We start from the raw sequence: 12,267 nt of genomic DNA on the forward strand, positions 1-12,267 counted from the left end.
TTATTATGGAGAAAATGAATACTTAAGCAAATTTAAATTACTAAATATGAAAAATAGGATTTCTTGAACTGTGAGTTCAAACATACTATACGTTGCAGCTCTGTTTACAAACTGATAGCTTATATTAAGACTTAATTTAATGATTGCCCTCCTCTTTCTATTAAACTATTAAAACGTGGACAGTAGTTTAGTAGCATGATGGGCCACAGTTTTATGTGCACTCTGAGTGTTGTAGACAATGTATGTGTGCATTATGTACTTTGTACTTGCTAAATTACAGCCATGTTATCTGGAAAAAATGTGATAGATATATCATAAAAATCAAAAACGATTGAATTTAAAAGTGATATAAAGCAGAATTTACGGTCTCTTTTTGGAATTTAAAAGAAGTTGTTTAATCTTAAGGCCAAAACCCAGCCTCTTACTTGGATTTAGTTTTCACTTTGTAATATAAATACCAACAATGGCCTTTTGAGAGACTTGATCACAAGTGTGTGCATACCTATGTACAAATATAACAATAATATGGCAAAGCATGCCAGGCTGATGTATGTCCACTCTAATAATGGGGCCCAGTTCTAAGACATGTAAATCAAAACCAGCAGCTGTTGCATTTTCATGCTATAGTACTTATTGCCCTGCTGCAGCCTGTCCTAGTCATAGAGCCCACATCTGTGCCCCGAGGACAGCACCGCCATCTCATGTGAAGTGTGGGGTTTCGCACTTGTTTGTTGAGAGTCTTTGTAGGCTGGAGATGAGTGGAGGGGGAAACAGCTGGGGACAATGGCACTTGGTAGGCTGCAGTGATACCTGATAGCTTTTGACTGCTGGAGTCCATAGCTAATCAGATCATGGGGTGGTAAATGTTTCTTTAGTCGTAGTACTGGCTTAAGCATCTTTTGGTTCCTTCCACTCACTGCCATAACTCTGAAGAGGCTCATACATTGGTTTGTGGGTCTGCAAGGTGGAAATCTAATCTAGACTACTTCCATGGCATGGCTGATCATGTAGCTCCATGCACAGGTGCCCTGGCACAGCTCAGTTGCCAGTGCTGGGAAGAAGAATATGGTGCCTCTGCCACTGGATGAAGTGTTCATCAGTCTACACCCCAAGACGCACAGGGTGAGCTACTTAGCAGTGCAAGCCAAGCCACCTCACAGTTGTACATCCCACCTTTATCCAGGCCACATCTCCCCACTCCTCTCTTGCTGTGGCAGGGATGTCCCCATTTTGGTCAAAAGCTGATAACTTGTTTTGCAGGACTCTTCTCAAATAGTTGAACTCCCGGATCTGTTTCACTTTGCAATTGCACAGATTTTCAAGTAAGCACAAGGAAGGAGTCAAAGTCTGCAATTGAAGAGGAAGGTGAGGGAAGTTAGGGCTGCTTCAGCTCCAGTTTAGAGCACCTTATGTCATTGTGCTGCTGTATCCTCTCTCGAAATCCTTGCCTTTACCCACTCTAGGCCCACTGTATGCTCTGCATGTGTGAAATGAAGTAGACAAGACAAGTAACAGTTATTCAGAAAGGTAACTTGCACTGTTTTGTGAAGTAAGCATGTACCAGCCAATGTAACAATGACAATAAAATAAATCAGACTCCCCTAGAAAACTGCACAATGTAGCTGAACATATAATTACGTCCCAAGTTGCCAAAGCTCAGAAGGGAAATACTGGATTTGAAGATGTCCCAAGGATGTCATCCTGTTTGCAGCACACAAGAGCAAACAAGTAGGTCCACATGACCAAATCCATTCAGGCACACTGGTGTTCACATCTTTAGATTAGGTCTTCCTCCTTTTCTGTAACAATTTAAGTCATCGCTCAAATAAACATATGTTCGTACTGTTTGGCTTGTCACAGTCTCCAGAGTTTTATCAGTCGTAGACTGTTTTGCAAACCTCATGCCCTTGTACTTTTGGCTTTAACATCACTGACCTCGCTCCATCCCCTCTAAGCCCTTCCGTGCCCAGGCATTGCCTAAGGTGACAAGGAGGCATCTTGGCTGTCACTGATTCTCGCCTCTTGTGCTCCTGTCCCTGCCGGCTCCATTCACGTGTTGTGTTTCTTGCAGGGATAAAAGAGGGGAGCGCGTTTTCAGCAAAACTGAGAGTGGGAGGAAAAATAAAAGAGTGAAAGGAGAAACAGGGGAAAAAAAAAGTCAAATGGAGTTTTACAGAATTTGTCACATCTCTCCCTCTACAAAAACCTTCTGCACCCCCCAGTCTAGGAGTGCACCCTCTAGCCTCCTGCAGCACTGCAGCAGTACTGTGTGTCTGAGTCATCTTCTCTCAGGATCTCTCGGGATCAAAACCGTTTAGAAAGGAGGTAGATTAAACCCCAGAACTTGAATTCCTGCTATCGTTGTGTCAGTGGTGGTGTTGATTTCAGAGCCCTGCCTGCCTGAGTTGTGTGTGGTGCTGCGTGTCTAGAATCACACCGAAGCGCTTAGTGTTCGTCTCTTCAGATCACACTATATGCCTGTTTTGAATGGTGGCCTAGCATTAGAAGGAGAAGGGCAGATAGAGCTGGAAGGAATATCAGATAAATGAGGTGGCACTCTTCCCAGTGGGGATGGCTGGAGAAAAATGGTCATATTTGCCACAAGAAGTACTATGCAAGTTTACTGCTTTCTGTTTAACCTTTCCAAGCTTAGATGTTGCTTTAACAACTGTTTACCAATTATTTCATCTGGTTGTCCTGAATCCAGCATTATATCTCTGTTGGCAGATTGCCTGATAGAGCTAGGTAGTCTGTGTCTTCTGTCATCTTTCTTGTATATAGCATTTACTTTGGGATGGTAGACAGCTAACCATGCAAGCAATTACTTAGACACAGGTCTTACCTTTGTTTTCATGCCAGTCCATCCTCCTGCAATTCAGTTTAAGGTTGTATTTCTGTTCAATATATTTTGAATAAATATCGAATAAATTTGCAAGAGAAACAAGGAGTATTTCTCTAACTCTTAATGTTGATCCAAATCCAGAAGATTTGAAGAGTTCGGTATACAACTGGTGAGGGGACTAGATTTTATAATACTACAAACTTTAGTGGGTGTTTTCAGGTCCTGCAGGAGATGTATATCAAGGAATAAGCATGATTATTGTTTCTCTTAATTGGACTGATGCATTGGCTCTTGTACGAGAAAGGCCATTTTACCTGTAGATGCATAATTTGTCCTCTTTTTTATTATGTAAGAGAAAGGAAGTAGTACCAACTCTGATGTTTTCTGAAGTATTGTTTCTTTAATAATAGCACAATAAACTTCCTTAAATTGCAGACAAACCAAACAGCTTCTTTCAGTTGAACAGCAAAACATTTAGGGAATTTTGAAGTGCAACACCTTTACTTCTTGAATTATTTACATTGTGACTCATTATCTTTCTTCCAAATTAGGACAGTGATATAAGAGATCAGCTGGGAAGGACATTTACACAGATATATTTGTGTCTTTTGTGGCAGTATTTTAATACATCTTTCTTAACAGAGGTTTCAGTGTTCATTAGCAAAGCGGTGATTGTTTTTGTGAGTTTTATGTTTTTGTGAGATAAGGTTTCTGAGTAAAGGCTTTTAGATAAACATGGTACTAAAGGCACATGATTGTAATACTACATTAGGCTGACTATACAATTACATACGAGAGCAAATGTTATTCAGTCTCAAACCAAAACTCAAATCCAGTCCTTGATTGTTTAGACACTATAATTTCAGGCCAGATCCTGCTCTACTCTTTTACTTAGTTTCATGCAATAGGCTACAGATATTGAAAGTAAAATTAATAGGATGCTTAAAATGGAATTTTATGGCATATTCAGTCAGGGACCTGAGCTATTGGATTTTTTGTAAATAAGATATGTAATCCTAAAATAATTGAGAAACTTGCTTGTATAGTCCTCAAACACTTTAACACACTTTTATGTAACACCCTCTAAAAATACGTGGCAGTCACGAGAGAAAGTATCTTATCAATACCTGTTTGGGATGACTTTGTAATGAAGCTGTGGCTTTATGAATTGCCAAAAAAGTCACATAACAGTAATGCTAATAAGAGCACATTACCATATAAAGCTTTTACCCTGTGTCTTAGGTAACTTATGGAAATGGTGTGAGCCTGCACACAGGCGTAGCTTTTAATACCCTGAACTGATACACGTGTACTCTGGAATATGTTTATGTCTTTAATCTCATTGGTTACTTGTATCATTATGCTGTTCCAGAAATAAAAAACATAAGCTAAGAAATTCTTCCTGTAAAAATTTCTTCCTGTGTCTTTGATATATACTATGATATAAGTAGATTTCCACCAGTGGTATAATTGAATTAGGGAATATATGGAATAAATTTTTAAAGCAGGCATGAATGCTCATTTAACCTTCAGATGGGATTATATAACAAGTGGTTGAAAAAGCATTCTTAGTTTACATAGTTTTTTGGGTAACTCTTGATTCCCAGCACTTGCAACTGAAGTAATTGCATATCAGCTTTTGCCCCTTTCTGTGCCCTTGTGTGAGAGAGCCAAATCATGTAACTTGAAGCCACGTATGGAAAGAGCGAGAATCACAGCTTTTATTTGGCAACCAGTAGGTTGTCAGACAGTAGCTGTCTTCTAATATCTGTTCTTGTGGCATTCTTTCTTACCACTGAAATGCTGGCAGTGATAATTCTGTGTTGTTGTTATTACTGCTATCAGTTTTTAGAGGGTTTATCCTGCACTAGCATTTTATCTGCTATGGTATACCTGGAATTCACTTCTCTAAAACCTGCAGTTTTGCAAGAAGCTTGTCATTGCTCATGCATCAGTTCTAAGACATTCGGTTCTTGTTTGCTACAGCTTGCACTTATTTATAGTTAGTATCACAGTGACGTGCAGGATGTCAAACAGAACTTGGATTCCTTTTGAGCTGGATGGATTATATTCCTACCCTTAAGATTTTATATTCTAAACAGAAAGTTGGACAAATGGTAGAAGGGAGAGGTGGCCTAAAATGTTGCTATAGGCCAGTAGTGCATGAGTCTTTGATCATTAGCACGCTGTACAGTGAATTTTCTTTCATCCTCAGTGTAGCCATTTGAGCTGCAGAAGCTAGCAGAACAGCAAACATCGTAGCAGCCTCTTTTGCAGAGCATAGAAGTGATGAGGGGGAATAGACAGAACAGTAAACATACTTTGATCCAATATATCAAGCTGACCAAAAAAAGTATCAGTAATTCAAATTCCTCACTGTAGGGTCTAAAAAGAATGATAATAAATAGGTCTGTGTGTAGATGGAGTGGAAAATCTCTGATTTTTGGGTGGAACATTAGGGTATTAATTTGTGCATCTTGCAAAAAGGACTTTGGTTGCATACTGATGTCTGAACAAAGTTATTTTTGTCCTGTTATGTTTTTTTGTGCTAGTACAGACTGCTTCTTCATACAGTGTGCCAATGCATAAGTCTCCATATAGGGATACACAGTTCACAGACACAAAGATCTGTATCTAGCAAGACAGCAGAAAGGACTGCTTATATTCCTTTGGTACACCTGGTAGGTATGGATAGAATAAATTAACGTAGTTTTTGCTCAAAAGAGACATACCAGTCCATGACAGTAAAAAGTGTTTGTTCTTGATGACAGTCATTCACTTTCTGCTGGTTCAGAGGCTTCCCTGAAGGAATTTTAATTGATCTGCACTTACCCAAAATAAATCAGAAACACTGCTGTATCCTAGAGATTAAAGTAAAAGAGAAGATATTGGAACACAGAGTATATGATTTTTAGGGTTTGCTTTGAGATGAAACTTGGGACATGGAGATGCTGACCTGCGTTTATATGTGTTGTACTGAGTGGAAACACATGGATGAAGTTACAGACTCAAACACATGAGACCAGCGAACAACTTGAGAAGCAGAACCTTGCCTTGTAGCCCTCTGCCCTGGCTGCTCTGGGAGTGTGGACTGGGGAGGGGAAGGCTACTGCTGCTTTACAGTAAGACTTTGCTGCCTCATTTGTTGTTTTCTTTTTTTTTCTGTGGTGATGCTATTTTTAAAAAGTCAATCGCATTTATTAAGCATGTACTAAAATACAGAAAACCATGGGAATTCTCACTGCAGTTGAAAAGGTTCTAGCCTGTACTTCCAATGCAAGTCAGACTAGACTGCCTGGGTACCAAAGGCAGTAATTGTGGTTCTTGTGTAATGAATATATCAGTGTAAAATGGATCTTAGAATCTGTTGAATTAGCACTAGCATAAATGAATATACAAGGAGATACGGTTGTCATCCTGGTTCAGACTGGTGGTTCACATAGGCCATCTTCTGTCTCCAGTGAAGTCTGTCTTCCAAGGATACATCCCAGTCTCCCTTTTTACTCATGAAAACTCCTTGTGTCAGAAGCATTCTTTGGAGGAAGTCTATAGGTCTGTTACCTGTTTTGTGGGGAACAGATTCCTGATTCTTCTTTGGAACTTGAGTTTTACTAGGCAGTTCCCTGAGTTAAAGGGATAGGGAACAGATGATGTCTGTGCAACCTCTCTATCTTCTTCAGGCTTTTGTAGTCTCCTATCTTCTATACAGCCCTTCCTTAAGCTGCCTCACAGCTGTGGTGTGCGTCATGTGGAAACCATTCTAAATCTTTGATTATGTACAATTTTCTTCTCTGAACCTTTGCTAATTAGTTCTGTTGGGTTGTGTGTTTTGTGCTGGACACCAAAGTAGAGCAGGCTTTTAAAGACAGGGATTAATACAGTGGCAGATGATGTGTTATGCTTTGTTCCTTATTCCTTTGCCAGTAATTTTTGACATTAAGTTTATAGTTTTTACTCTTGACTGGTGAGTTTTAATGGACCTATCCATCATAAACACCAGGTCTGACTTTCTGAGCAATAAGATGTAGTGCAAGAGAGGGCTGTTTTGTTTAATAGAAGGTTCAGATTAGAGTATTTATCAATAATGGGGAGCCAAGATGGTTTCCAGTGAACCTGTGTTCATCAAATTGTGATTGCCTGCTTGAGCCCTTCCAAAAGTATTCAGAGTTTCTTGGTGGTGAAAAATAGACAATTAGTAACAGGAAATTGTCTTATTGGTTTAGGGGTATGATTCTTGTTTAGGGTGCAAGAGGTCCTGGGTTCAAATCCTGGATGAGCCCAAACCTTTTGGGGCTGCTCAGCCTGGAGAAGTTTGCAGGGAGACCTCATAGCAGCCTTCCAGTATCTGAAGAGGGCCTATAACGATGCAGGTGATGGACTCTTTGTTAGGGACTGTAGTGATAGGACAAGAGGTAACAGGTTCAAACTTAAGCAGGGGAAGTTTAGATTGGATATAAGGAGTAAATTCTTTACTGTAAAGTTGGTGAGGCACTGGAATGGGTTGGCCAGGGAAGCTGTGAAGGCTTCATTGCTGGTGATGTTTAAGGGCAGCTTGGACAGAGTCTTGAGTGACATGGTTTAGTGTGAGGTGTCCCTGCCCATGGCAATGGTGCTGGAACTAGATGATCTTAAGGTCCTTTTCAACACTAACTAAACTTCCAGGTTTTAAAATAATACAGTCTTGTTGCTGGGAATCTCAGGAGTGGAGCAGGTGCCTATTTTAGGAGTAGTGACTACTTTACATGTTTCAAACAAAAAAGGTAAGAAACATGTAAAATGTATGGGATTTTTTTCAGGGTACATAATACATGTTTGTAAAAATTGCCCCCAGAGTGTGTTCCAAAGAGGTGATTGCAATACCTTGCTATAAAACACAATATGAATGCTTGTACTTACTGTGTTCCTTTCTCTTCTTTTCCCTAGATAATTTCAAGTGAAAGTTAAGGACCTTTTGTCCTTACCTGCTGTAGAGGTGATAGACTCTTCTGGAAGGAGAACCAGTTTGAGAAAAAGACCGTCCCTTCCAACAGCACAGCAAGGTGACTGAGTGACTCCAAAGAAATGTAAGTGATTTATAACCTAACTGTGGCTGTGGTTGTTTCTGCTGTGGATTTATATGCTCTTCATATGCTCTGTGGGAGGAATACAGGACCATGTCATTGAAACATATTGCTTATAGATGTAAAATATGATGTAGGAATAAATTTGTGGAGCATACAGAAAATACGTACTCTTCCTATTTTTGTGTGATGGTAAGCTATGCTACTTTTCTTTTTCCCTCCCCAGATGGCAATTGTTAATGGGAATGAAGTGCTCTAAAAGTCACAGACATGTTTTTCTGCCATTTTCTATTCATCTAGATCTGAGTTAATTTAGATACATAGAAACTAAGCAGCTAAGTCTCAGTTAGTCATCCTAGATTCCATTTGCCATCAGGAGAGAAGCAGACATCTCTAGAGGCCAATCCAACGTATCCTAAAAGTAGCGCCTAGGGAATTCAGTATTACACGTTGAAAAGCTTCTGTCTCTCCATTGACGGCTTAGCTTCAGCCTAAGTATTCATTTTAACCTGGCACATCTGTGTAAGAAGCAGTGCCAGTTTCTTTTCCCCTCCCCATATTGTCGTTCTCCCTCAGCATGTGTAGCTGTTCATAAATTTGCAGAATGGTTCTGGCTGAAAATAACTAATTATTTCTGCAGTTTTGTTTTCAGCTGGGTTTATCCCAGCCTTCTCCCATATGGCTGTCCAAGGGCTGTGACTGGTACAAAGGGTGATAGTGGTGGGAATTAGCAGCCAAAAGTGTGGGGGAGTGCATGATAACTTCTTTTGGCAGCTGTGCTAGTTTGTACAGCTTAAAGTGCTTGGTAAGCTATAGTCTCAGACCTTGTAGATATTTTTAGTGCTCTGCCATTTATAAGAGTGGAAAAACTTGTGTGAGGCACCCTAGCTTATTATCTAATGGGGAACTACTGTTTTGTTGTACATTTCACACTCTGGTAGTGCAGGATCTTTTATATCCATTGCAAATTAAAAGTCAGATCTCCAAAACCAGGAAATGGTCACAAATGGCTAGCAGGTAAGCAGGCATCCTATAGTAATTTATAGTGTAGGCATGATGCTGTATAATTCAGATATAGATACATGATTTCTGAATCTTAAAAATGCTAGCTTGATTTTGTATAGCACCAAACATCATGTGTGGGTTGGGTGATGTCATATGATTAGTGGTTGGACTAATTTAAGCACAAAATTCTTGCCTCTCCTGAACAGCAAAATACTGAATAGCATTTCATTTTCACATTAAATACCTGATGGGAGGGTGTAAAGACAGAGACAGAATTTTTTCATTGGTGCCCAGTGACAGGATGAGAGGCAATAGCTACAAACTGAATACAGAAAATTCCATTTAAATATAATACATAAAACATTCGTACCTTGAGGATGGTCAGACACTGGAGCAAATTGCCCAGGCAGGATGTAGAGTCTCCATCTATAGAGATACATGTTCACGGACATGGTGACAAGCAGCCTGGTGCATCTGACACTGCCTGAGCAGGGGTTTAGATTAGATGATCTCCTGAGGTCCCTTCTAATCTCAGCTGTTCTGTGATTCTGGGAATATTTATGGGTAAGCAAAACGAGAAAGGATTCTGCTATTTTATTTAGTGATTTTTTTTGTATTTTTATTTTTCCAATTTTGATGTATTTAGCTGTTCAGTTTAGGCTTTTACTTAAGTTTTGGCTAAAGATGAGAGATGGCAGAAGTTGCGAGCTTTCTAAAATGTGTTAAATTATATTTAAAGACTTGTGAATATAACTACAAAAATCACATTGAAGTCTGTGAAAATATATTTTAGCTATGAATTAGCACCATAATTCACGTGATGTGAACAGTCATATGATGGGGACTTTAGATGTTTAAAATGAGCATCTTTTTCACTTGATCCATGGAAAAGAAGGTACATTTTTAGTACAATTTTGTGTTTGCAGGAAAGAAAGGAAAACAAAACAAAACAAACCCTAAGGACAAAGCCTTGGAAGAGAGATTTATTAATCCAGAATAGAAATTGATGTCTTCCTATAGTCTTGTCAGAGGTCAATGAGACCTTTAAAGCGGTCTAACAATTTCATTATGAACTCTGCTTTGAGGTACCTGCAAATGGCCATTCTGGGATAATCCATAATTCAAGTGGATGCCAATGAAAACATGTAAGAACTGGGGAAATGTACAGTGAGACTTCACAATTAAGTCTTCCATCTTCTATGAATGTGTGATTCAGGGGCTTCCTTGTCTTTTGGAACATTTAGGGAAAAGCAGCCCTCTCTTTAAATGCTGGTGTTCTTGAATTTCGACTTTGCTTAGTTTGGCAGACATTTTCTGTCCACGGTTTTTGCTATGGGCAGAATGTCTTTGCAAAAGCTTCTGTGAGATGGTTGTATCATTTCTGAAAATGGAAAAAAAAAGATCTAAAAAAAGCTCTAGGATCTCTCTGCTTTGCTTTGAGCAAGGACTTCAGATTTGAAAGTGAAGCTTTAATGGGTTATAAGATGTGCCTTTTGCCATGCTGCTGAACGTCTATCCTTATTGCACTGAATTATAAGCTTTTGAAAATTGCTGCTTACTCATAATCAGAAGAGGCATATTACTTTGTCAGCATATTCTGAAAATATTCTCTCTGTATTCTTAATCTCCTAAAAAATGATTGAGCCCGTCCTGGCTTGGAGATTAAACACTGCATGACATTTCAAATGCACAGATCCCCTGTTATTTTCACAAAAGGGTCTTGTTTTTTGATTTTTTTCCAGGACAGCATATTTTGATTTTTATGCTTGTTGAGAATTCTGTTTTTCTTGCATCTTACGCTTGCTTTTACCATGTACGCTTTCAGAAGGATGTCAAGAGCGGGATTAATTTCCTCTGATGTTAGCCATCGAAAAAGATAGGTGTTGTAAATCTGAGCCGGTCACTATAGACTTGTGTAGTCAGTGAAGAGAGATGGAGGCTTCCAGGGGAGAATTCCCATAGCCTCTTTATGTCTGTCTTAAAATGAGATGATTCATCCTTTGGAGATGCCTGTTTCTTGTCACTGACAATAAAAGAAGCTTAAGGTGACCAGCACAAATTTAGACATCTTTTCTTTTAAATGTTAAGGCAGATAAATTCCATCTCATGTGACATAATGGGAGGCAAGAAAGTTACTGCTGACATTGACAAAAATGTCCTGTTTTCACATGAGTAAACAAAATTCATCTTTGTATTATTTCTTTGTGGTTATGGTGATACATAGGAGCTTATTAAAAGGACATTTTCCATGTTGCTTAGACTCTGTACGTAACCATTAAAACATGCTTTTCAAATGCCATTTTAATATTAACTATGAAGTATCAATAGATTTCAAGTTTTTTCTTCTTATATTTTGTCTCTAGGTTGAGAAATGCAAATATTTTAACTCCGTGTCGTTATTTAATGTCTGGTAAGATAGTAGAAGGTATATTTATTATAGCTTGCAATAGAAGACCGAAAAAATCAAGTGCTAATACAACACGAAAATGCTTTTTCAGCTAATTTTTATATTAGATTTGAACTTAATTTTTTAAAGCAGGCAATTTTGGTGACTTTCAAATTTGAAAAAGATTGCTCTACTATCAACTAATATTGATAATGTGTTCTATTAAATGAGATTGTGATGAAGTGCTATTTTCCATTTGTAATGAAGCATTGTAGATTTCTTTAGCAATTTAAACTGTATTTGAGTAATGGTAACTACATCACCTACCATAAGATGATAACATGCTACCTTCCTCAGTTCCAAGGTTCATGGATATGGGCTGTATGTGGGAAGCACTGTATTTCCATGGAATAGTTAAATACATTGAAAAGGCATTAGAATGAATGTATGTTGCTTCTGTTTGCTTTTTAGTTAAAATATAAGTATATAACAAAGAAATTATAGTGTAACTTATTATTAGATGTCTTTTTGAGGCTAATCACCATGTATTTGACTTATTCCCTTGCATTGATAAACTTATCTAGACTTACTTTATCTGTGTTTTTAACATCACTGTGATGAAACTATGGACAAAAGTAGAATATGCTTCAAAGATAGTCTCAATATTATACTTGTCCTGTTGGAGGAGAAACAGGACTGATTAACCTCATTGGGGTGTATAAATGTTTTCTTTCAGTTTAAATTTTGGTTTTAATATTACTTTTTGCACCTGGGATGTATCTTTCATTTTGTTTCACTCTTTTCATTGTTATTTAAAATGTGATACATCTAGTCGAGTATTGCATAGTAGCAGAGCACATATATAGTAGTGTAAAACTACAGAGAAAGCCTGACTCCTGGAATCTACATTCAACACAAGGAAAGAATTTATTTGTTTTTGAAAAGAGCACTTGCAAATTGGCCTGAAGAAAGTA

The 12,267-nt window shown here is 38.4% G+C and overlaps 1 protein-coding gene across 1 annotated transcript in view; it reads left to right on the forward strand.

The window, feature by feature from the left end:
- Positions 1-12,267, forward strand: part of FOXP2 (forkhead box P2) — a 410,714-nt gene that overhangs the window by 58,261 nt on the left and 340,186 nt on the right. The window contains 1 exon segment of the mRNA NM_001281546.1: positions 7,766-7,905. The gene's annotated coding sequence lies outside the window, so the exon portion shown is untranslated.

The sequence above is a fragment of the Melopsittacus undulatus genome, chromosome 5 (genome assembly GCF_012275295.1).
Source record: "Melopsittacus undulatus isolate bMelUnd1 chromosome 5, bMelUnd1.mat.Z, whole genome shotgun sequence".
Lineage (NCBI taxonomy): Eukaryota > Metazoa > Chordata > Aves > Psittaciformes > Psittaculidae > Melopsittacus > Melopsittacus undulatus.